At 47.9% G+C, this 27,261-nt stretch overlaps 1 long non-coding RNA gene and 1 pseudogene across 1 annotated transcript; both read left to right on the top strand.

Moving 5' to 3' along the window:
• The first annotated feature begins 10,319 nt into the window (after window positions 1–10,319).
• LOC147978161 (uncharacterized) lies at window positions 10,320–10,831 on the top strand. The gene is made up of 2 exons (XR_015599555.1): window positions 10,320–10,459; window positions 10,570–10,831. It is a non-coding gene; the product is annotated as an uncharacterized LOC147978161 (long non-coding RNA).
• A 7,262-nt stretch (window positions 10,832–18,093) lies between these two features.
• On the top strand, window positions 18,094–19,377 carry LOC147978162 (uncharacterized; annotated as a pseudogene).
• The last annotated feature ends 7,884 nt before the right edge of the window (window positions 19,378–27,261 follow it).

The raw sequence follows: 27,261 nt of genomic DNA on the forward strand, positions 1-27,261 counted from the left end.
GGCCGTGGACTACGGCGACGGTGCTGCGGGGTGCGCTGGCGTGCATGAGGCCACGCGGAGCTACCAGGAGGGTTGGGCGGCACCGAACGGCGTTATGCCGCGGTGTTGCCCCCCTGTCGGCCGTTACGGTGGTTCTGCCGCCGCAAAGCACGCCGGCGCAGGCGGCCCAGGGCGCCACCGACGCCAGGAAGGCGCCAAGCGCGCGTGCGGGGTGATAGCTAGGGAGAAGGGGCTGCATGCAACGCGCCAGGATGCACTGTTGACAAGTGACAATTCTCTGACGAAGAAACGACACTGAACTTCTCTAAACTTTCTGAATTTTACTGAAAGTGCAAAGTAACAGTGCCGGCTAGGTGTTCGACAAAATGATTCTGGCATGTAGGGATTTTTGCTTGAGCTGATTTTTGGTGGAGTGGCCTCTCATTGCACCAGGAGACTGCCTGAATTTTTGTGGAATTTTTGGAGAAGTGTAGATATGAATTTCACCAAATTTGTTAAATCTGGTCCAAACTTGCAGTGAGTGAAATTTGAAAAATTTGAAAGGAAGAAGAGTGGATCAAGATGGTTCTAGGTTGTGGGTACTAAGGACTATCCAGGGGAGTTGGTTTGGGCTCAAGGATCAAAGGCATTAGGGTACTTGCTTTGAAAATCACTCAGGCTCAAAGTAATTGGCAGAAATGATTTGAGAGATAAAATAATTGAAATAAAATCCAAAACTTGTTTGGACTTGTTGAGACAGAGAATTTAGATTGTTCATAGGTGGAGGGAGGGATTTTGAAAAGATTTACTATAGGAGACATGGTAAAACCATGGGTGGTTTTCAAGATGAGAAAAACCTCAAAATTCATAGAGTTCTTTTTATAAGAAAAAGAATAATTTCCAAAAATATACTTTGAGAAGGGAACCAACAGAGAAAGAGTTTTAAATGATCAAACACCATAGTTTGAAGAAGATACAAAAATAAAAATCCTTGCCAAAGAAGTTTTTAAGAGGAAGGTTTTCTGGAAAAATTTTAAATGCCCTCTTTTCAAAAACCAACAAAGTTTTTGCTGAAAAACCAAATAAAAATTTTGGAGTGTCACACCCGCATTCTCTGGCCAAAGTGATGCTGGAGGCGGAAAGAAACAAGCGTGAGACTAACCGCTTGCTGGAGCGGATTGAGCAGAACACTGCACGCCATCAGCGAAATGACTTGGTGTCAATCAGTGACTTCATCAAGTTGTACCCACCAAAGTGCAATCATTCTGTCGAGCCCCTCGACGCGGATGACTAGCTCCGCAACATCACACACAAGCTACGTTCTGCTAACATAGTCGAAGCTGATAAGGTTACCTATGCTGCCTATCACCTCGAAGGCCCTACTAGCCTTTGGTGGGAAAACTTTGAGGCTATGCGCCCGGTCGGCCAAATCACTACTTGGGCTGAATTCAGTGAGTCTTTCCGTGAGCATCACATCCCGGAAGGTCTCATAGATCGCAAGAGGGAAGAGTTCTGCAATTTCACCCAAGGAAGGCTGACTGTGGATGCATATAGTCGTGAATTTGGGAATCTGGCACGATATGCTCCCGAAGAGGTATCCACCGACGCTAAGAAGCAGGAAAGTTCGGCAAGGGACTTAGCCCTGAGCTTCGCTGCGATCTTCGTCTGCACGAGTGCACCTCCTTTCAGAAGTAGGTCAATAAAGCCATCAGTGCTGAGACAAGCCAGTCTGACTATGACGCTTCACGCAAGCACTCTCGTGATTCTGGCTCTTCATCCGGCTCTGGATCTCAGAAGCGCCGGGTGTGGATTCCAAGCACGGCACTGCCACCCAGGTTCATTCCGAGGCCATCCTTTGAGGCACCTCGTCCTAACCAGCAGTTTGCACCGCCCAAGCCCTATGGTGGCCCCGCTGCTAATGCTGCTCCACGGCCCAATGTTGTGACATGTTTCAAGTGTGGAGACCCGGGTCACTATAGTCGAGAGTGTCTCCAGAACAACAACCCCAACCAGTCTGGAAAGTCCGTTGGTCATGGTAAGCCAGCGGGAAAGACATTCTATGCCAAGCCGGTCACCACTGCACGTGGCCATGTCAACTATGTCTCAGCTGGGGAGGCTCATGAGGATCCTAACGTCGTCCTTGGTACGCTCCTTGTTAATTGCCATCCGGCATCTGTTCTTTTCGATACTGGAGCATCTCATTCATTCATATCTGAGAACTATGCTCGATTGCATAACACGACATTCTGTGACATGCCCACTTCCATGGTAATTCAAACTCCAGGTTCCAAATGGCAAACTTCTACAGTAAGCCATGGGAACGAAATTCTTGTCGGTAGACTTGTCTTCCTTGCATCTTTAATAGCTCTTAAGTCCTCGGCCACAAACATCATCTTGGGTATGGACTAGATGTCAGCTCATTATGCTAAGATTGATTGTGCCACTAGAACCGTTCAACTTACTCACCCATCGGGAATGACAGTCAATGTCTTAACTCGAGTGGCCTAGCGCCAGCTTTACTCCCTAAATGCCTACCCCCTTCCAGACTTTGAAGATATTCCGGTAGTCCGAGACTTCCCGGATGTCTTCCCAGAAGAACTGCCAGGTGTTCCACCTGAGAGGGATGTCGAGTTTGTGATACACCTTGTTCCAGGAACCGTTCCAATTTATAGAAGACCCTATAAGATGGCACCCTTAGAACTAGCCGAGCTTAATAACCAACTCGATGAGTCCTTGAAAAAGGGTTTCATCCGTCCTAGTTCCTCTCCTTGGGCTTGCCCCGTCCTCTTCGTCAAGAAGAAGGATGGAACGGATCAGATGGTTGTAGATTACCGACCTGTCAACTTGGTCACTATCAGGAACAAGTATCCGCTTCCCAGGATCAACGATCTGTATGATCAGCTCGCTGGATCCTCAGTCTTTTCCAAGATGGATTTGAGGTTGGGCTACCATCAAATCAAAATCAGAAACGGGGACATTCCCAAAATGGCCTTTGTTACTCGCTATGGCCAATACGAGTACACCATCATGTCCTTCGGTTTAACCAATGCCCCATCCACTTTCTCTCGGTTAATGAACTCAGTCTTCATGGAGTATTTGGATAAATTCGTCATGGTATACCTCGATGATGTACTCATCTACTCCAAGAATGAAAAGGAACATGCCGAACATCTAAGGCTGGTATTGACGAAACTTCGAGAGCATCGCCTTTATGCCAAATTCTCCAAGTGTGAATTTTGGTTGCCAGAAGTGACCTATCTAGGCCATGTAATCTTCGGTAAGGGTATTGTTGTCAATCCCGAGCGAGTTCAAGCCGTCCTTGATTGGACTCCACCTGAGACGGTCAAGCAAGTTCGGAGCTTCCTTGGCTTAGCGAGCTATTGCCGCCGCTTCGTCGAGAATTTCTCCAAGGTTGCTAAACCTCTAACTGAACTTCTCAAGAAATATAAAAAGTTCGAGTGGACCCCGCAATGCGAGTTCAGCTTTCAGGAACTGAAAAGATGCCTGACATCTGCTCCCGTACTGGCACCACCAGATTTCTCCAAGGACTTTATTATCTATTGTGATGCCTTGCGACAAGTACTAGGTTGCATACTTATGCAAGATCGTCAGGTAATTGCCTATGCCTCACGGCAATTACACCCCCATGAGGAAAATTATCCCACACATGATCTAGAGCTTGCAGGTGTAGTCCACGCACTCAAAACTTGGCGACATTACCTTCTGGGTAATCGTTGCGAGATCTTCACCGATCACCAAAGTTTGAAATATATCTTCACCCAACCGGATTTGAATATCAGGCAAAGACGTTGGGTCGAGTTGATCTCAGATTATGACCTAGGAATAACTTACACCCCGGGTAAAGCCAATGTCATGGCTAATGCGCTAAGTCGTAAATCTTATTGTAACAACCTGATGTTACAACAGAGTCAACCACTTCTCCACGAGGAATTTCGTAAGCTTAATCTTCCCAATGTTCCTCGGGGATTCCTATCCACCCTGGTGGCGAAACCTACTCTTACGGATCAGATCATCAAGGCACAGAAGGTCGATCCGGGAATCTCCCGTATTAAGAGAAACATTAAGAACGGAGTTTCGAATTGTTTCTCCGTTGATGATCAAGGTGTCGTATACTTTGGAAACCGCTCAGTGGTTCCCAAGGCACGAAACCTGAGGCGGCTGATCCTTTAGGAAGCTCATGAATCCCATCTCACCATTCATCCCGGTAGTACTAAGATGTATCATGACCTACACTAGAGGTTTTGGTGGACTAGGATGAAGAGAGAAATTGCTCAATATATTGCTAGTTGCGACGTCTGTCGTCGTGTTAAAGCAGAGCATCAACGGCCTGCTGGCACCCTTCAACCTTTGGCAATTCCTGAGTGGAAATGGGATAAAATCAGTATGGATTTCATTACTGGGTTTCCAAGGACCAAGAGAGGGAATAATGCTATCCTCTTCGTGATCGATCGTCTTTCCAAAGTAGCCCATTTCCTACCTGTTCGTGAGAGTATCACCGCTAGCCAGCTAGCTGACCTATACATCTCCTGAATAGTGTCTCTTCATGGTGTCCCATTGGAAATTAACTCAGACCGTGGGAGTCTCTTCACCTCTTGATTTTGGGAAAGTTTCCAAAATGCTATGGGAACTCGTCTCTCTTTTAGCACCGCCTTACACCCTCAATCCAGTGGTCAAGTAGAGTGAGTCCATCAAATTCTGGAAGATATGCTCCGAGCTTCTGTCATCTCATTCGGAATGGGTTGGGAGAAATTCCTTCCATTTGCGGAGTTTGCTTATAACAATAGTTATCAAGCTAGCTTGGGCGAAGCTCCTTTCGAAGTTCTCTATGGACGAAAATGTCGAACGCCTCTTAACTGGTCACAAACCGGGGAAAGACAACTCTTTGGCCCGGATATGATTCAGGAAGCAGAAGAGCAGGTTCGCGTTATTCGTGACAAATTAAAAACAGCCCAATCTCGTCAAAAGAGCCAATATGATCGTAAACATAAGCTCATGTCTTACGAAGTCGGCGAGAAGGCTTACCTTTGGGTTACTCCGTTAAAGGCAACCCATCGCTTCGGTATCAAAGGCAAATTGGCTCCTCGCTACATTGGACCCTTTCGCATTCTTGCCAAACGAGGAGAAGTTGCCTACCAATTGGAACTACCTCTGCATCTTTCCAGAGTTCACGATGTCCTCCACGTTTCTCAACTCAGGCGTTGCTTCGCGGATCCTATCCGTGGAGTGGACCACGAAACGCTTGATCTACAAGATAATCTCTCATATCGGGAATATCCCGTTCGTATCCTTGATCAAGCCGAGCGTACCACTCGACGCCATAACATCAAGTTTCTCAAGGTTCAATGGTGACACCATTCCGAGAAAGAAGCTACTTGGGAAAGGGAGGATCTTCTTCGACTTGAGTACCCCTCCTTCTTCCCGACGAGTCCTGAATCTCGGGACGCGATTCTTTTGAGTGGGGGTGAGTTGTCACATCCCTGCTTTCCTGTTATGCATTAGGGTTGGTTGAACTTGTGCATCATGTTTAAATTTCTTTTAAACTTGAAATGGGGGCTAAACAACCCCAACACCCCCCCTAAAAATGCTAAATTCCAACAATTGGAATTTCAATGAACCCAAAATGCCCTTCATAAAAGCCCACCATTTTTGGTTCTGCTTTAAACCTCTGCCAAAAATGGTTCTACAATTTATGGGGCCATTCTGGATTTTTGAACCAAGTCATAAGTATTTGAATTTGGGCATTTTAAATCTTATAAATATTTTAAAGTGCTCAAATAATCTTGGAAGCATTTTTAGGCAGTTGAGAATATTCTCAAATGTGCCTCTGAATATTTCCAGAGTTTTTGGAAATGAAATAGTATTTATTCTATTTCAATACACAGAGCAGAGAAAATAAAAAAGAGAAAACAGAAAGGAACACAGGACTTACCTGGAAGCCCACCTAGCAGGCCCACCTACTGGCCCAGCCCACCTCCTATGCCAGCGAGCTGGTTGCACTCGCCAGCACAGGCAAGCCGCTGCTCGACGGCGAGCACAGCATGCGTGCCACGCAGCTGCCTGCCGCCTCGCCGCTCCCCTCGTCGAGCTGTCGCCCTGGGACGCACCCCCACATCTCTCCCGAGCTCCCAGACACACTCGCTCTCCTCCCCTGACCCTCTCTCTCGCCCTCCCCGACGACGCCCGAGCCATCACCGTCGCTGCTGCTCGTCGCAGCCGCGTCCAACGCCGTCCCCGAGCCGCGCCACCGTGTCTAGCAGTGTCTCCGTCGTCGACTACGTCGACTAGCCAAGCCGCACGACGCCGGAGCCCCTGCAACATCGCCGTCGTCGTCGTCTTCAACCTCGGGCCGCCCGAGATCGCCGTCGCCGTTCCGACCGCACCGAGCCCTCCCCGAGCTCGTTGACCCTCTCTGCGGCTTCCCAGTGAGCTGCTGCTCCTCCCCCTTCTCTCCGTTTCGTCGCTAGAGCTCTGTAGCCGCCGCGCCTCTTTTGTCCGAACGCGCCGCCGCTTGAGCTCGTCGCCGACGTAGCTCCGGCCGCTTAGCGGTCCTGCTGGCATGTCCAGTGTGCTCACCGCATCGCGTAGATGCTGTAGGTGCTAGCGCCATGCCGCCTAGGCCACTTCAGCCACGTGCACGAGCTGACCCGACCTTCGGCCTCCGCCAAGCTCGTCGTCGGCGATGCTCCGGCCACTTCCCGGCCACGCCATCACCACGGTTGGATGCGGGCAAGCACCAGCTGCCCGTAGCTGCTCTCCGCGCATCAAATGGTGCCCTGTGGGCGATTCCCGCAGCACACCGCCGTGTCTGGCCTCGCCGGTGGCTAAACGCCGACAGGCTTTGACCCGCTGACCGGCGAGGTTGACTCTGCTGCCACAGGTTGACCTCCTCCTCTCTCTCACTGACATGCGAGCCCCGCCCAACTAATTACTCTGTTAGTGCTAACTAACTAGGTTAGTTTAATTAGTATAGTCACTGACTAGTGGGCCCTGCCCAGTTAATTAGGCTAACTAAACGTAGTTAGTGCACAGAGTCACTGACCAGTGGGCCCCACTGGTCAGGTTTGACTGGCCCATGGCGCCTTTGACTCGCTGATGTCACAATGACGCAGTGCTGACGCAATTATTTAATTTCTGGATTTATTTTCATATAGGAAATTCCAGAAAATAGCCTAAACTTCTAAAAATCATAGAAAATCAATCATAGCTCCAAATCAAACAAATTTTATATGAAAAATGATCAGAAAAATTCAATCTATCCATCTGTAATGGTTTCATGCATGACAAAACACTTTAACCTTGCTGTTTATGTGAAACAAGCTAATACACTTATTATGCATAAAAGCTTAAGCTTTCCTTGAATCATTGTTTCAAATGGAACCTTTTCAACTTGTTTCACATTGCATTAGGCAGGACACATCTTTTTGCCATATCATAGCATGCATCATATTGTTGCATATTGTCATGTGTTGATTATGTTCTGTGTGTCTCTCGTGGTAGGTTCTGCCTCCGAGGATATCTCCGAGTATCCAACTGAAGGGCAGTACCCTACTAATACTCCATAAAGCAAGCAGCCCCATTGATCATATCGATACAATCCCATGTTCTCGCCTCTGCTCTCATTTACAGCATTAAGACAACAACGTTTCAAACTGCTGTGTGTTGCGGTAGTTGAACCCTTATCCTCTACATGACCTGTCACTGCCACAGTAACTAGATGAAACCCACTAGCATGTGTAGGAGTTGATTGAGGCATGTATGTGTTTCCTACCTTGCTATGCCTGCTGTGCTTAGAGTTGTGTCAGGTCTAGTTCATCTGGGTGATGGGTTAGAGTGAAATGATTATGTCGGTAATGTGATGAATGTGTTGAACATGATTTGGTAAAGGTATCGATGAGAGGCCATGTAGGAGTACATGGTGGGTTGTTTTATTGAGGTCGTCCCTAAGAACTGAGATCTGTATGTGTGATTTAAGTATCAGCTACTACCATACATTGGGCCCGAAACAAATGGACCCTCTTGGCTTCTTAATCACCCTAGTACTCTGTCCAGGAGTTGCAATTATTTTCTGGTGTTTGTAGGTTATGTGTTGGCAGTCGTGCGTAGCCCTGACCCTACGGGTGGGCTATGTTGCGGTAGATACACCGTGGCACGGTGTACCGAGTCACCCGTTTGGTGTCTCGGGAATCCTGTTCACATCGTTTGGGGCCGTATGTGGAAACCTCGGCCGGACTCCCTGTGGATGGAACCTGGATAGGCAATAAACCTGGACTAGAGACTTGAGTGTTTAGCTAGGCCGTGGCCGACACCCTCGTTGGGCTTCCGCTTGAAGGGTTCCGAGTACATGTCGTGTAAACGACGGTAAGTGGTGAGAGCGAGTATGAAGAAGTACACCCCTGCAGGGTTAACATCATCTATTCGAATAGCCTCGTCCGCGGTAAAGGACTACTTGGTTGCCTATACAGTTCATAGACAAGTTAATGGTTACTACTAAAAGACTCAAGATAAGTGTGAGTACCGAGGATGGCTCTCTCGTAGGATGACGAGGGAGGATCTCCGGTGGAGTATTGTGTTGGTGATTAGTGGACTCGTGTGCGAAAACTATTTTACTAGTGGTGTCTCGTAGGATAGCATAGCCAAGAGTCAAAACTGGCTTGCTGCAATAACTCCACCACCTTCTTGAGAATGAGCATGTATAGTAGGTTCTGATGTAAGACTTGCTGAGTACCTTTGTACTCAAGTTTGCTTAATTACTGTTTTCAGACGACAACACCGCCCCCTCCGATGGGTTTTATGTAGATCTCGACGTCAATGAGTGACTTGCCACCCAGGTGGTGATCCTGGCCATGGAGGGCCCTATGTAGATAGACAGGCTTCGAGAAGCCTTCTTTCTTTCTAGTGTCTGTACTCAGACTATTTGCTTCCGCATGTGCTTGTATACTTGTATGACTTGAGTGTCGGGTCATGTGACCCCTACCTGTATGAACATGTTATGTATGGCTCTCTGGAGCCTTTAAATAAAAGTACTTGAGTTGTAGAGTTTTGTTGTGATGCCATGTTTTATTTGCACATATCGAACATATTGTGTGTATGATTGAAATACTTGGTATGTGTGGGATCCGACAATCTACTTGTTTATCCTTGTTAGCCTCTCTTATGGGGAAATGTAGTCTAGTGCTCCTCGAGCCATAGTAGTCCGCTACAGCCCGGTTCACCGGAGTCCTGCTAGCCCAGCACTACTGCTCAGGACACTTGACTGGCCGGCATGTGTTTCACTTCGTTCCTATGTCTTTTCCTTCGGAGAAATGGCACGCGGTGACTTCCAGAGTCCTGCCTAGCCTGCTACAGCCCGGGTTCCCCGGAGTCCTGTTAGCCCAGTGCTACAGCCCGGATTCACACGCTGATGACCGACATGCTCGATGTGATTCATGTATGCCTGTCTCCATAGGTCTGTACCGCTTTGGGTTCACCACTAGCCATGTCGGCCCGGGTTCTCTGTCATATGGATGCTAGCGACACTATCATATACGTGAGCCAAAAGGCGCAAACGGTCCCGGAACATGGTAAGGCGACACCCGTGGGGATACCGTGCGTGAGGCCGCAATGTGATGTGAGGTGTTACCGGCTAGATCGATGTGACTTGAAATCGGGATCCTGACAAGTATCCAGAGTTATAAAAGATATTCGTAAGAAATCATGTATTTATCAAGAGGGTAGTATAGAAGCTTACAAGAAGATATTCAGGATCTTGAGTTGGGATTGGATTGATCCTCTATGGTAAAATTGCAAAGCGTTGGCTCATAACTAGTAGGATCGTGACCACGTGACATATGTGGTATTCAAAAAGAGTAGTATCGCAAAAATATGGATATCTAATCGATTTAGATCATAACATCGTAGAATCACAATAAAATCATGATTCTCACTACCTTGCCAAAAAACAACCTCCTTATATATTTTTCCAGAATAAAGTAATTTGCACATCTTTGGAAAGATTTATATTAACTGTGCATATATTCTTTTTTAGCGGCCAGTCAATATGCCATAAGTAGATCCTTGGTTTTTCCTTCAAGGCAATCAATTCACGAATAAATGCACAAATAATAATGCCATCAGTAGATGAGCTGTAGGTTTTGGGTGTAAATATACTATATAAATATTCCTCGCAAAAAATATACTATAAATATTTTTTACTATATATATGAGCTGTATGTTTTGGGTGTATATCAACATACGCATTTATAGGATACAGATCCATGATTAAATTAATGTATTTAAACGTTAATATTATGTTAATAAATCGAAAACTTGTAGCAGGAACCCAGGCATATCTGAAAAGATTGGCTTGACATCCCAGTAAACACGCTATCTCTCTCTCTCTGTCTCCACCATCAAGCCAGGATGAGGTCGTTGTACAAGATGCTACTACTTTCGCTTGCCCTTGTAGCGCTGCTATCCTCAGGTATGTACGTTTGGAGCATGTTTTGTGATCAATTTTGTATGGCGACCTTTCCACTATCGTTTTGTCATAATAAATCTCTGCAATCTTTATATGCTGGTACAAACATATAGATCTGATGATCCAGGCGACGGCTAATGGTGGCGGCTCGCTAATCCCTGAAGACTGCCGGCAGACCCCTGTCATCCGTGGGCCGTGTAACCCCAAGGCTTGTCAACGCAACTGTCAAACCAACGTCGGCCCCGGTGCCGTTGGCGATTGTGATGCCGGTGGATGCCGGTGCACATACTGTACTCCATCTCAGTGGAATTAAGCAGTGATTGTTGCTTAATTGCTCCCCGTTCCGATAATATGCAAAATCTTAGTTTTTTCTTCTGTCTGGCTACCTGTCAAATACTCCTACTTGGAAACTCAAATCAGGAATGTCAGAAATTTGATCGATTCTAGGGGCGGTTGCCTTATTAGCATGTTTGCTTGTGATTACCACATCTAAAAATAAAGGTGTGGTCCTCTAGCCTCCCCTCTCCCTTTGCTAGAGGTGTGCTGCACTAGTCTGCTTGATTTATCTTCCTTTGCTAGCGTAGTAAATTGATGGAGACCATGAAATCGTGAGCGGTGTGCAAGTTATAATGCACATATATAGGTAGCGTTTGTCCTTTCGAGCAGACAATTCGTTTAGTATTCACGTTAGTAATGAAGAAATTGTAGCCATTTTCATGCACGGTAGGCAGCAAGAACTGCGTCGTCATTGATCAAACGTATGCAAGTGGGTTTTGTCCTTCCCGCTACAATGAATTCACACATCTTCAATCTTTAAAGAGCATCCCTTTCCTCGCTTGTTCTTCACTCGTCTCTCAGAACCTCACACACACACTATCCAAAACCCAAAACTCATACCGCGATGCAGTCAAATCTTTATCTGCTCTAAATGTTCAACAAAAATTGGTAGTCAATGTCGTCCACAGCGCAATAGGAGTAGGAGGGATCAGAAAGTTATGAAGATAAGCTGGCCCTGCTCGGAATTTCAAGAAGGCTGGGCAGGATGCTTTCCGGATTTGCGATCCATGAAACATTGTGTTTCTCATCTAGTTTTGCCACCGAGGCACGCCACTTCTTGGGAAGTACTGTGCTCGACACCAACCCAGCCGTTCTTCAGGAATCATTGGGGCTTGCTACGTCCAGTGCAGTTGCGGTTTGCGCGTAAGGGACACATTGCTGACGTGATGGAGATCCGCGTTGATGGCTGTGCATCCTAAGCGCTTACTGGGCACCAGCGATGTGCAGTTACACATGGACATGGCCATAGCAAACGAACAAGGTGCGGGCACGCAGACTGAAAGAAACCCATGGGGGCGTGAGACTCTGGCAGGCGCGGACCACACTGGGCCATGGGCTCGTGCATGGATTCTTGGGGTTTGGATCAGAAATATCCATCTGTACAATTTCGTTTAAGTGTTAGGTCAAATATGTACATAGGAAGGATAAATGAAGGAAATAAAAATGAAAATAAAAAATTAGGGTCAGTCATGATATATGCATTCATCTTTATTAATTACGTACACCAGAGCCTGGCAAAATGAATATAAGGATCAACCCAAGCCACCTTCTAAGCAAACAAAGTCACCACACCTATAGGTATATAGATGTGCTCTGGAGGCATAACAGACACTATCTAATCCGATGACCTAAAGCCCGGCCAGTCTAGGCGTCCCATAACATGCACAACATGTGCACGCTCTAGGATCTGCCACCGTCATCTTCCGCAATCCCGTCTTACTATGAGTGATGCAAGTTTCTTTACACATGTAGCTTAGCCGACAAGACTAGATCCCCTCGTCGCTCGTAGTGGCAGCTCGGGGGAACCCTAGCCCCGCCAGCCGTTAGCCCTCTCCTCCAGCACCTCTGGCTCGCCGCCGCCAAGGGTCTCTGTCGGGCGAAGCCCGGGTAGTGCTGGCGGCGGGGCCTTCCATGGGCGCGACTCCTCTCCCTCCCTAGCGGCGGCGCGTCTCCGATCTAGTGGCGGCGAGTCTCCGATTTGGCGGCGGTGGCGCTGCTCGGTGTTGGGTGTGGCGGGGTGCTTCGCCTAGTGGTGTGCCCTGGCTTGCAGCGATGGCTTCAGCTGTCGATCCCTCTGATCTGAACTGAGTTGGTTGGTGGAACTCGACCCAAAGCTATGGTCAGCCACGTGCCTCGTCGGCTGATGCGGCATGGGACTCTAGTCGGCAGGCTTCAGGCCATGAATGTTGGCACGCAGGCGGCGGCAGACACGATCGGGGCGGCGTTGGGGGACTGCTGCCGTGAAAATAATGGTGGCTGACCTCATGCTCTTTTCTCATCATGGCAATGTCCTGCATGATCGGTCTTCCTCGCATCATGCCAGCAGACCCCTGTCATTCCTGGCCAGACCCCTGTCATCCCTGGGCCCTGTAACCCCAAGGCTTGTCTCCGCAATTACCAAACCAACGTCGGCACTGGTGCAGTTAGCGATTATGATGCTGGTGGATGCCAGTGCACACACTGTACTGCATCTCAGCGGAATTAAGCAGTGATTTTTGCTTAATTTTTTCCCTATCCATAATAATTGAAAACTTAGTTTTTTTGTCTGGCTACCTGTTAAATATATGGAAGCTCAAAACAGGAATGTCAGACATTTCATCGAGTTGAGGGGCCGTTGCCTTAGTAGGGCATCTTCAAGGCTGATCCGTAAACCTCCCGGAACCGTCTGAACCACGTTGTAGGTATCACGGAAGCCATCCAGCGTGGGTCTATATCGGTCTGCGGGGTGGTCCGAACGCGATTTCTCTCACAAAACGGAGAAAAAAGTGGGGGAGGTTTGCGGGAGTCCGGACCGATCCCAAGCCCGTTTCTGACTGCCCTAGCCCACCAAAACCACTTCCACTTCGGCGCACGCTCCCGCCCTGCGCCAGTTGCCCGCATTCATGCCACTGTACAGCACGCCGCTCCGCATTTAAGATGGCTCAAGGCGGAAGCGACCTCTCACCGCCTCCGCCATTGAAGCGGTGCATCGGCCGAGGGCGCCACTCACTGCACACCCGGCTGAACACGCCCGCGTGGAAGCCGAGAAACCTACTCCAACCACACATCTGCTCATGAGCGGGCCGACATTAAACGCAATGCCGACCGAGCTCTTCCCGTTCGCACTATATTTATATGAGGCCAGATGTCGGGCAAGAATCTCAACCCTTCGCCGCTCCCATCTCCTCCTTCACCATTTTCTCCACTCTCCTGATGGCTTCCAAAGAACAGTTCTCCGGCATACAAGTCAGCTGGGTGGCCCGCCGACCCTGCCGGATACGAGTGAGGCAACTTGCTGCTCCACCTCCCGTGCCTGACCCTACAGAGCAAGTTGCCGCCCCTAACCGCTGTGTGGTTCAGCAACTCGCCACTCCAAGCCAACTCGATGAGGAGTGGCGAGTTGCTCTACACTGGCATGGGGATCCGCGCATCCCGTGACTGCGACCGCGCCATGCACACAGAGAAAGGAGCCAGTAGCGTGGATGTGGACGAGGTAGCCGCATCATGTTTGTGCCCGCCGCCATCATTGAGGGGAAGTAGAACACAAGAGGTCGCCACCGCATGGGTCCCAGGAAGGCCACTGCCGGCGCATCGCCAACTTGTACAACCTGTGACCTGTCCGGTTCTTCTTTATATTAGACCATCCTGGGCACCCGCCTGGGCTTCATGGAAGCACCATTTCCCTCCGACTGCACCCTCTTCGGCATTTCCGGTGAGCGGTGCAGCTGGTCATAAGGAAGATACGGGGAAAGAATATGCCTCCGGGACTCATGGCAGTCCGGTGAGTGGGTTGAGGGACATATTGAAGCCAAAGGGATCCGTTGCTGTCGGCCGTAGACTAGTGTAGTGTATCTGTGTCGTGGGAGTGGAGCTCCATGCGACCGTACGTGCACATAATTTTACTTTTTTAGTTAAAATATGTCCAAAATGTAATTGTTTTTGTCTTGTTTGTATGAAGTCCATCATGTCTGTACGAAATTTGACCGTGTTTATATGAATTTCATCAGTTTGCTGAAAAGAGTTTGAAAAGTATGCGACTAGCATTGGATAGTGTCCTCCGCATCTGTGTCCGCGGACTGTTACCTCCCTGTCCGGGGACGAATGCGGAAGAGAATTTGCGGGTTGTCATTGGAGATGCCCTTAGCATGTTTGCTTGTGATTACCATATCTGAAAATAAAGGTGTGGTCCTCTAGCCTCCTCTCTCCTTTAGCTAGAGGTGTGCTGCTCTAGTCTCCTTGATTTATCTTCCTTTGCCAGAGTATTAAATTGATTATCCTTTTGAGCAGACAATTCGTTTAACATGCACGTTAGTAATGAAGAAATTGAAGCAATTTCCATGCACGGCAGGCAGCAAGCAACACACATCAGTGACGTGTCAAACTGCCCTAAACTCGTCCAACCAGGATTGCTACTTTAGCATTTTTTGCTCATGGAAACGTGGTGGTGTTTGAAAATTTTTGTTTTGTTTTGACCAAGGCCTAACTCTACTGTAAATAACTGGCATGCTCACTTTATTTTATAGAAACTGTTGGCGGCTTAATTCACACATCTTCAATCTTTAAAAAGCACCCCCTTGGTAAACAGGCAGGATTTGAAACGCGGGATTGTTCAAATCCAAGTCTCAAGATATCAGCCCCCCATGACCTCCTGCCCCCATGCGGCGGTGCTGTGCCGCACCGGAGCCTCCTTCTCCTCCCCCCTCCCCCCCAAGCGAACGACCCTCCCGCCGCCGCCGCCGAGGGCATCGCAGGCTAAGCCTGCGGGCCGCAGCGGCGGCGGCGGCAAACTTCCTCGGCCGGCGATCGGATCTGGGTGGCGGCGACCCACTCCAGCCGATTCAAGGGCGGTGGCGCAGGCCGGTGGTGACCCGGGTTGTCGTGCTGGCGGCGGCGACGAAGAGATCACCTCGGCAGCTAGGGTGCCTGATCTGGATCCTATTCGGATCTGGATGGTGGTTCCTCGAGGCGTCGTGAGCATCCTGCTTTGTTCCGGCGTGGCAAGCGACCTCTGGACTAGGCCCGACACACGAGGACGTCGGGGGCTCCGGCCCTGGGCATGGAGGTGGTGGCCATCTTCTTCGCTGGAGGTGGTCGGCTAGATGGTTGTGAATTCTCGCATCCAGTCCCGGCGTCGAGTGGGGAGACGAGGCTGCCGGTGAAAACCGTGCTATGACTCGGGTTATGGCGGGCGATGGCAGCGTTTTCGCATCGTTATCTTGTTGAAGACATCGCCTCTGTAGCTTCCGTCGACTTGCTTGCGCTGCTCTGGGTGAAAACCTAGACCCGGAGTTTCCAGATCGGACGATGGCAGTGCTTTTGGCGTCGTTTTCCCTCATGGGGGCATCGTTTTTTGAGCAGCGGCTGGATGCAGGACCAGAGGACGGATTCTTTGGTGGAGCGGTGCAGCATCTCACTCATTGATGGTGGCGGGTCTCGGCGGCATGGCGTTGTGGTGACTATGTGCCCGATGCGGAGATGGACTCGCACAGGAGGGCGACGTGGTTTGGCGTCGTGGTGGCGTCGACGGCAGCTAGACCGGGCGAGGTAGATGCAGCAGTACAGCTCTGAAGATGGATTGCTGGCAAGTGGCCGCGACGGCCTCAGACCCGGCAGGCGTCCTGATTGAGGAGTGTGCCGGACTGGTAGGTGACCCATACCCGGCAGACGTCCTATTTGGGAGCTCAGGTCTTAGATGTTAGGTTTGGCTGCGAGATCTATTTGGTAGTAGGCCCAGACTATCAGCATCCTTTCATCACTTGGATTGGAGTAGCGACACTTTTGTTCCGTAGAAGGTGGCTTCAGTCTTACTGTTGTATGACTTTATATGGTCTTGTGTAAATAATTAATAAAAAAACTGCATGCATCATCCAGATGCAGAGGCCGAGGATCCTCCTCCATTTCTAAAAAAATGCACCCCTTTCCCCGCTGGTTCTCCACTCTTCACTTGTCTCTGAGACCCTCAGAAACGCACTCGTACACTATCCCAAAACCCAAAACTCATACCGTGATGCAGTCAAATTTTTATCTGCTGTAAATATTCAAAACAAATCGTTGTCAATGTCATCCACGGCGTGATAGGAGTAGGAGGGATCAGAAAGTTAGGAAGATATGCTGGCCCTGCTCGGAATTTCGGGAAAACTAGGCAGGATGCTTTCCGTGTATGCGATCCCAATGAAACATTTCGTTGTTCATCTAGGGCTGCCACCTAAGAGCATCTCCAGCCGTTCGTCCCTTCAGGACACATAAAAATCGTCCCGTGAAGACGAGTCGGCGACACAATCGGCGCTGGGGTGGTATCGCGCCCAGTCGTCGCCCCAGGCGTCGCTATTGGCCCACTTTTCAGCTCCATTTCGGCTAATAAAGGGCCCATATAGGCGACAATAGGCCCATATTCGGCGTGGTTCGCCGTTATTTGAAGTTCGATTATGCACATAATTTTTTTTATCACATATTTCATCACAGAAATATTAAATACTTCAACAAAATAGTACAACAACAAATAGTTCAATACAAATTATATAGTTTAACAAATAAAAACTCATATTTCATCACACGTCGCGCCCGGCGTCGCCCTTGAGCCTCCATAGATGCTCTATCAAATCTCGCTGTAGTTGATGATGCACCTGTGGGTCTCGGATCTCCTGACGCATACTGAGATAGGCAGTCCAGGTTGCCGGTAGCTGGTGATTAACTTGGGCTAGAGGACCCTGCCTGTAGTACGGTTCAGTGTCAAACACTGGGTCTTCTTGCTCGCTCTCGATGATCATGTTGTGCAAGATGACACAGCAAGTTAGAATCTCCCACATTTGATCTTTCGACCAGGTCTGAGCGGGGTACCGGACAACAGTAAATCGAGATTGGAGCACATCAAATGCCCGCTCGGCATCCTTCCTGCAAGCCTCCTGAACCTTCGCAAACCATGCGTTCTTGCCTCCTGGCACAGGGTTTGAGATCGTCTGCACAAATGTCGACCATCTCGGATAGATGCCATCAGCTAGATAGTACCCCTTGTTGTACTGCCGCCCATTGATCTCAAAGTTCACCGGAGGAGAGTGACCTTCAACAAGCTTGGCAAAGACAGGAGAGCACTGCAGCACGTTGATGTCATTGTGAGTTCCTAGCATACCAAAGAAGGAGTGCGAAATCCAGAGGTCCTGTGTGGCCACCGCCTCAAGTACCACACTACAACCGCCTTTGGCACCTTTGTACATCCCCTGCCAAGCAAATGGGCAATTCTTCCATTTCCAATGCATGTAGTCGATGCTTCCAAGCATCCTAGGAAATCCTCTTGCTGCATTCTGTGCTAGGATCCAAGAAGTGTCTTCCGCATTGGGTGTTCTCAAGTATTGCGGTCCAAACACGGCCACCGCTGCCCGACAGAACTTGTAGAAACACTCTATGCTGGTGGACTCGGCCATCCGCCCATAGTCGTTGAGTGAATCACCGGGAGCTCCGTATGCAAGCATCCTCATCGCTGTCGTGCACTTCTGGATGGAGGTGAATCCAAGGGCGCCGGTGCAATCCATCTTGCACTTGAAGTAGTTGTCGAACTCCCGAATGGAATTCACAATCCCGAGGAAGAGCTTTCGGCTCATCCGATAATGGCGCTGAAATATTTTCTTGTCGTGAAGTGGAGTATCGGCGAAGTAGTCGGAGTAGAGCACGAAGTAGCCTTCGAGACGATGCCGGTTTTTTGCTTTCACCCGCTCCGGCGCCAAGCCACCTCGCCGCGGCTTTTCATTGCTCGGCAGCAGCTGGGCGAGGGCGGCGAGCACCATGAGATGCTCTTCTTCCTGGACATCGGCCTCGGCTTCCTCCTCCAACAACGCAGCGAGCGCTTCCTCGTCATCTGAGTCCATCGCCGAGGCAGGCAAATCGCCGAACACCTTGCGCCTGGTGGGCGTGTACCCGCTGCTAAACTGCCCCTCTGCGGCCGGAAATGCCCAGCTACTGTTGGAGGGGCTACCGCGGCGAAGCTCTGCTATTTTTCCGGCGGGGAATGGCTATCTAGCAGTGAAGGGCGGCGGGCGGCGCCGGGATATAGCTAGTGGCGGCCGAGGGCTCGGGGGGTGGGTGGCGAGTCGGGGAAGAAAACCTTGACTTTTTCTCTGCCGGTGTGGGCCAGCCACGCTTTTCCCTTGCGCCGGAGCCCCCAATTGCCCCTCAATGCATCGGGTTCGGCCTGTGACCGCCGGGTGGAAAAAAGGACCGAACCGGCGATTTTCGACATCCTCGGGACGCGACTGGGGCGTTTTTTGTCGCTAGCGCCAAAAAGTAGCCTGAGGAGGCCTGTTGAGGGCGCGACTGGAGATGCTCTAACCACGCCGGGTCGTAGACAAGTACTGTGGGAGACACCAGGCCAACCATTCTGCAAGAATCTTTGGCGCTTGCTACGTTTGGTACGGTGCAGTTGCGGTTTGCGCCATGGAACACACTGTCGATCTGATGGAGACCCGGACCAATGTTCAAGGCTGCGCATCCTAAGCGCTTTGAGCATCTTCAATAGATGGTCCAAATGTAAAAATAACTAACTTTTGGATCGTCTGGGACAAAAAACGCTGCTTCAACAGACAGTCTATACGGAAAAAAAATTGGACCGCGGCCTCCTCGTGATGTAAAATGCAACATCTCGCGATGTAAATATACATCACGAGATGCATCTGGTCCAAAACTAGCCGCCGCCCGCGAACGCCCAACCTCCACTTCATTTCTGTTCTCGCCCGCGCCCGTCCGCCCGCCCGCGACATAGCCGGCCGGAATCCGCCGCTGCGACCGCCCAAATCCTCGCCGTCGGCGCCGCCACCACTCCACATCCCCTCCGCCGCTCTCCGCCTGCGCTGCCCTCCGCCCCCGTCGCCCCCGTCGCCTCCCTGCCGCCGAATTGAGTGGTAGCCGGCACGGGATTCGGCCCCTCCGGCGGTCCGGCTGCCGAGGTAGGCCTCCGCCGGGTCTTTTAGGCTGCCGTCGACCTCCTCTCGTCGGTCGTGAGCCTGTCCACGGCCGTTGCGCCGGCCGCACGACTGCCTCCCCGCCGCCCTCCGCCCGGCTGCCGAACTAGTCTTCGCCGCCCGCCGAGCTCCTCTTGGCTGGCCTCCAACCTCATTTCTTATCACCGCCGCCGTCCGAAGCCATCCGCAGCCATCCGCAGCAGCCAATCCAACCGGCGGCCATCTTCTTCCACCGCGCGCACAAGGTGGACATGATTTTTTATGTTATTTTCAAATATTTGCGGCTGTATAGTGGCTGGACAGTGGCTGAACAGCAGCTGGGCGGCTGCTGGCCGGTTTTGGACCATGAATTCGGATCATCTCTTGGAGTTGCTCTTTTGAACCATAAATTTGGACCATCTGTTGGAGTTGATCTTTTTTCGGAGCTTCAAAACGCATTTTTTGACGGTCCAAAATTTACATCTCCGGTTTTGGACCGTCAAAATTTGGACTATCTATTGGAGATGCTCTTACTGGGTGCGAGCGATAAGCAATTAGGCATCAACGTGGCAATAGCAAACAAACAAAATGCGGGCAAGCAGTCTGCAAGGAACCTACGAGAGGTAGCCAGGACAGTCAAGCTTTGTGTGTTGGCCTGGACCATGGTAGGCCATGGCTTCACATCACTAACACTCCTGCATGGATTCTTGGGTTCCGATCAACAAATAATTCCTTCAATCTCCCGATCTTCCACGTACTTTGTTTCTGACGCACAAATGATAGGACATGTCCGGTAAAATATGTTCATTAAAAGGATAAATGAATGAACCAAAAATTAAAGAAGAGGACTAAGATTAGTGAATCTACCCAAGTTCTAATGTAGTCCCAATTTTTGCATTCCACCCCGTGGCCACCCAAAATTAGCTCATGCTTCAAATTGAATCACCAAGAGTTAATCCCTGTAGTTCCATTTCTGAAAATTTTGACATCGGGTTGCATCCAAATGTCCCAGCAGCTCATCATTAGAATACCATTAGCAATCTTGTTCGGTAGCTTTTGACTTGGCAGCATAATTTAATTAAAGAATGAAATGCCTCTCAATTTGTTGTGGAGAATAGACTGCCAGCATTATTACGCAGAAGTGCAGTAATGAATTGAACTAGTAATTGTGTGTGTGTGCGCGCGCGCGCGCGTGCGTGCACAGGGGCGGACCCATGATGAAAATGTCCTGTGTCCACGCCTAAAGTACACATATGTGGACACCAAGCTATGTTATGCATAAAACTAACATACTCAACCATTGTAGATATCCAGTAGTAAAAATGCTTGTAAAAATATTGGTCTACTTGTAATCGTAGTTGATTATATGATTTTTTGTGCCCAACTTGAACAATAACGCATAAAAACTTTGAAGACAAATTTAATCAGCTAAGGCTACACTATTTATGTTTGAACAGGCTAACATCGAAACATAAAAAACATGTTGATTGAATTTATAACTACTTACTTACATTATGTTGTAGGAGTACTGAGTTGTGCATTCAAAGGTCGAGGAATCTCTACTCCTAATGTCTCAGTTGGTAGGTCGCGTTTCGGGTTTTATTTTCGTCCCACCATTTTCGTCCAGTTTTTTTCGCCCTCTTCCCACCCCACCCATCCACGCAGCCACCCAAAAAAAACCCCACACCCGAAAAAAAGCTCCATCGATCTTATCTATCGTTGCCGCCGCCGCCGTCCAGGAGGGGGACGCCGCCCCCGCCGCCGAACTCCGGGAAACGCGGCCGCCAAGTCTCCAGGGCAGGGCGGTTTCAATCCCTGCCGCCGAACTCTGGGAGACGCCGCCGCTGCGGCACAGGGTAGATTTCGCGTCTCCACGTGGTCGCACGCACGCCTGCACCTCCACTCCCCCCCTCGATCCCGATCAGATCTTTCTCTCCACAAAAATCGCCACCGCCGGCCTCCTTCGCTCGACTCGGCCATGGTGAGGGTACACCTCCCCCAATTCCTCCCGTCGTCATCGTCATCCTCCGTGTGACCCTGCCAGATTCCACGATTTGGGGATCCCTATGAGGAGCCGGCGCGTCGTCCTCATCGCAGGCGGGGGGGGGGGGGGGGGGGGGTGTTGGCATGTGCGCGTACGGAGGAGCTCCACCTCACCCACTTCAGCTTCCTCCTGTCGTCATCATCGTCCTCCGCGCGACCACGCTAGCTTCCATGGTTTGGGGGAGCCTTCCCTATGAGGATCCAGCGTGTCGTCCTCGTCGCACCCTAATTAGGTTCCTGGTGTGTCCGCACCGCCACACCCTAATTTGATTCCGACTGGAGTCTAGGACGTCAGCGCCACCAGGTACGTACATCTGGCTGTTCATCTTTCTTCCTCCGAACGAGCAGCGACCTATGCGTTTCTGATTCTAGATTTGTCCAACGATTTGCCTGATTGTTTCTCCTCTCTAATCTCTATAGTTTACCAATCAGGTCATTAGCACTGCCGTCTAGGTGATAATAAACGCCGTTCACCACAACAAGAGGTGAGAGGCAGATTCCAGATAAGGTATGCCCTAGCAGGTTTTATGAACCAGAGGCGAGAGGCAGATTCTTGATGATGATTTTTAACTGGATCTTATATTATCATAGCTTTATGCTAATTTCCAAAAATAATTGTCCTTTTCAATTTTAGTACTGTCATGCCATCTCGAAAGTATGCATTGAGAAGAAATTGTTGGATGAGATAGATAGTTACTATCATTACTAATTTACTAATTTGCATCTCGGATGATTTTATTATTTGATATGCTTAATGATTTTAGATGCCCTTTTTTGGCCTCTTAATTTATGTCTACATAGATTGATTATTATTTAGACCTTTATACTAAAGGCCCTGGATTTTTGTTTCGCCCTGGGCCCCTAAAATCCGAGGACCGGACCTGCCGGCAGCACTTGATTCTATTTTAGCTGCAACCAAGTATCTACTTTAAAGTTATATAGATCAGATTTTGTCGATAAAGCTGATTTTCCTGATCCTATCATCCTTGTTATGTCAAGCCAAACATGTCATTTTCTTTAAGTTTGCATGACTGTATTTTTTATTTGTCAATTTTCTAAAGTTTTATGAACACTTCTGTTTTTCTGTCGAGCACTAATAGAGAGAAAACTGTTTTCTTATTTTTAACAGGGAGCAAACTGCGTAGCAAGATCAATAATGAATGGTACAAGTCATGTGTTACAAGTTACAATGAGCAGGTGGTACTCAAGTCCGTTGATGATAAGGATATTATTCGAACTTTTACTGCAATGAGGTCTCGGAAAGGGCATTTGCCTCGTGATTGTCTTTAGTGCGCTGTCGGTATTCGGTATGTTCCATCTGACCATCTCTATTCTTGCAAGCTTTTGATTTGTAATATATTCAAATAATTTGTATTTAAAAATTATGGGTTAGTAGATCCGTTTTAATTTGCATTTCTATTCTTGCAAGTATTCGGTATTTGCATTCTTTTGTCCACGCTTTAATTCCTAGATCCCGTTTGTTTCAGCAGCATTGTTACTTTGTTGTTTCTTCTGCTACAAGGCCCATGGTTATAGTAAACCTTCTTATTTTAAGCATCCTATCAAACCTACTTAAACAAACGTGTGCCTTTTTGCCCACATCTTCATGCTATTCATCTGCATGTTGCCTTGCATATATATATTTGGTCAAAAAGCATACGGTTTCACCACAACAGGTAACACACAGGCCATATATGTCCTCTCCTTATGGATCTGTACTTGTGTTTCGTATATGCTAACCATACTTTCTGTTGCTCTCGCCAAACTCTCGTGTTAACTGTTGAGTGATGGGATCAGTTCATGACCTAACTAAAACCTCTGATCCAACACCTCATCACACTTTTGGTCAGACATGCATATTAGGCCAACGGCACATTTTAGTGAATGAAAACTATGATATGAGGATAAATAGGTGCTCTGTTTGGTTCAGATATTTTCATACATAATTTGATGTACTTCTCATGGATATCTTCTTACACGTGAGCTTATTTTGAAGATGATAATAAGTCTCTGCCTTGGAGTTAATGCATAGTATATGACCGTCAATCTCCAGTTCGAGGAAGATTTTGGAGCACAAACATACAAGCAGAGCTAAGATTGGTCCAGCCACTCCATTTATTTTCTGAAAAGGAATTGATGAATGAGAGTATATTTTGAGAGATCCATCTATATGGTACGTTCAATGCTGATTTGATAATTTTGCGCATGTCTCGTGCAGGCATGCCAGCGCCTTCGTCGACCTCCACTCGCCAATCTGTAACGCCTATGCCCGTGGTGGCGGGTCACACTCTGATGCAGCCGTGCACGCCGCCGCTACCAGACGACACCTCCATCGAGTAATACACCCCAGTCGAGATTTTCTATATCATCTCTGCCAAGGCGCAGTCATCGGAAGAGATTCAGGTAAGATTATCCTTGTTTTCTACATCAAATTTTGCATGTTCATCTATCTATTCTTTGATACTACATTTCTTAGCTAATGTCCTCCTTGCCTGTACCATGTTCATATGATTAACAAAGGCTTGGCCATCTTAATATAGTAGTCCGTAAGGTGGATATATATACTACTCCCTCCATTCCTAAATATAAGTTTTTTTACAGATTCCAATATGGACTACTGAATGAATCTACACTCTAAAGAATGTCTATATGCATCCGTTTGTAGTCCATATTGAAATTTCTAAATGGACTTATATTTAGAAACAGAGGGAGTACTTCAGTTTGCATGAGAGAATAATCACTTATATGTGTGCCTTGATATTATAGTAGGATTGCTTGGATTATTTCTGTAGTACTTTGTCCAAAAATGTTGTTCTAATCCCTAGCTCACTTGAACCTGGGTGAACAGTAAAATAATTAAAAACTCTGATTATTTTTTAGTGTGAAACATTGACAAATGTTTTCATAGAGAATAGAAATTTTTCACCAGATGACATTCGTGGAAAATATGTCCAAAAAATAGTTGCAAATTTATCACCAGATAACATTGTGGAAAATAGTTGCGTCCGTACAGTGTGTTCTTCGTCGAATTTGTGTTTGATTTTTTCACTACATATTACTTCTTGCTTGCGCGAGGGTGGTGTAGATTTGTTATTTTTTGCCCCGAAAAGAAGGTAGCCGGATTAGTAGTCTAATTGAGTAGATGCTGGTGAGGGAGGGTTACTTGATTTTTATTGAGTACATTATGCTCTGCTTTGTGACGAGGTTTGAAATTTGATGGTTCTGATGTGTAATAGAGGGGGAAAAAGTGTTATCCATTTCATTGTTTCTGTGCATGTTTACGTTGACCATCGGTGGCGGGAGGCGGCATTGCTGGTGGCCGAAGGGGTGCTTGTGGAAGCAGGTGGAATAGTCAGCAGCTGTGGGGATTCGTTATTCTCCGAGGTTGGGGGGGGGGGGGGTCTTCCTAGCATTCCAATCTACACTACTTTTGCTTTGTTTCATCGACAGACATCATGCAATTGAAATAGTTTGATTCAGGACACCAAGCGTTTGGGAAAGTGGCATGGTGCTGGTCCTTGAAATTGATGTTCTTTGTGATTTATGATGGAGTTTTATCTGAATTTAACATCACTGTCCTCAACATCAATTTTGTTGACTCATAGGCGGGTGATTGCTCAACGATGACTGGAGACGATCTTCGGTATTACAACTGGTTTATACCAATGGGTTATTTGCATCTCAAGTTAAATTAGTCACTGTTGATCAACAATGAGATGTGGCCATTGTTTGATGGATCATTGATGGTACGGATGTGCAATGAAACAATGATATACCCACTGTATTGGACCCAAACACCTTCCTGAAAATTGTTCTGAAGGGTGAGACACTGAACCACCACACAATTTCAGAACTATATCTTTATATTATATCTCTTATTTTTCCCTTATTTGAATTTTATAATCCTTACTTTTCAATACATATCTAAATAGACTTGATGTTTTTGACTAATGGGTTGCAGGGTTAGCACAAGTAAACTATTGTTATGACTTGCGAGGTCTGCTGGAGGTGACCGGATCTGGATGACTTGAGCAAAGCTGTGAAAATTCACGTATACCGTTTACCAAACTCAATTTGTTTGGTCTAGATGCATGACTTTCAGAATAAATTTAGATTGTATGTTTACTCATTGTCGTGATCTTTGTACATATGTAACTACACCCTACAACCTGAGCCACTTGACGACCTGCAATTAGATGTTACAAAATATAGATGCAATATGTTAATTCTAAGGTGGCATCAAATTCCTAATAATTCATACCTGAAATAAAATTGTGATTTATTCACTATCTTACTATCATATCCGCGTCGAGCACAACCGAACGCCTCTATTTCCGGTGAGGCCAACTATCCAGAATCCTCCCACCATCTTAAATCCATTGATGTTTTTCTGTTAAAGGCTTTGCTCTATGTAGATACTGAAATTAGCAACGCCAAACTTTTATTTTGGAAATATCACTTTTTTGTGAGAACTGGAAATATCACTTTAGAGTACTTTGGTCTGTAAGTGTGTTGCGCTGCTGTATTTTAAAGACGCGGTTTGTATTGGAAAAGATTACATTAAAGATGGTGTCGATCCTGACGACAGGCTGCCTTGCAGGGCAAGGGATGGGGGTACAAGGCATGGGTCTGCGGCGCCACACCTTGCTGTTCCCTGCCGGTGGCCAGCGAACTGTGGCGGTGCTTCCCTGTTGGATGGCGAGGGACTGGGGTGCAAGGCGTGCATCTGCAGTGCCACTCCTGGGACATGCCTCTCCCGCGACATTGCCGGCATACACAACATACCTTACTACACGGGGATTTCCTCTCTGAACTAATTATTATGTCAGAACTGAATATTACGTCCGAAGACTGAAACATCCAGAAAGCTTATTGAGACTATTCATTGATGGTGTTTCTCTACTACACGAGGAGGGTAATTGTCGTTTATGTGCTTCTTTTCCTATTTCAATGCACCATAGTGTTATTTTGGTTGAAAAATTAAAGTTTCTACACATTTTCATGGTTTATGAAAAGTAGCTGAGATCCGTTGTTTTATTCCTACATATTGAGGAAATTCTGGTGAAGCTAAAGTTGGTGTTGTTTCACTTTTTTCTGCGATTTAGTACTGTTGACATAGTTGCTAAAATTTATCATTTCAAAAGATCAGTGTAGTGGTGCAGGCTAACAAAATCGTATTGTCTACAAGCCTGAGGTACACAAACATAACAACTGATGAAAGAAGAACATATTTGTAACTTGTTGCCCGCTGACTATAAACATAAGAACATTGAAACACTCGTTATTGCATTATATATTTTAGTTGCAATAGTATTTGATTTTGCATGAAGAAATATGTTGAGTGTTTCTTCGTTTAGTTTCATGTGCCAATTAGGCATGGACGACGACGGCCATGATCCCATCATCGCAAGCTCACGGGAGGGGGACACACGTCTCATCCAGTGTAATAGCATGCTCCAAAAAATCCCTAACCCTCCATGGAGCCATTGCCAGGGTGATGAGATCAACACCACCCACCAGCACCACCACCGAGCTGTAGACGTCGTGTCATGGTGCTCCCTAGCTCTTCCCGCCTCTTAAGAGACCACATGGCGTTCTGGCAGTTCTGGTGCAGTTTTTGGCCAAGGCTGGAAGCCAAGAACACTTAATTTTGATCATGGACGTGACATTGTGGTCGGCGTTGTGTGGTGCAGTTCAGAGTTTTCTTGCCTAGCGTATAACAATGCATGTTCAATGGGGTAGCCTCTTCTCAGGCACGAGTATCCGAGGCAGACCACGACATCTATTTAGAATAGCTAC

The sequence above is a fragment of the Triticum urartu genome, chromosome 3A (assembly GCF_056163025.1).
Source record: "Triticum urartu cultivar PI428250 chromosome 3A, HENAU_Tu73, whole genome shotgun sequence".
Lineage (NCBI taxonomy): Eukaryota > Viridiplantae > Streptophyta > Magnoliopsida > Poales > Poaceae > Triticum > Triticum urartu.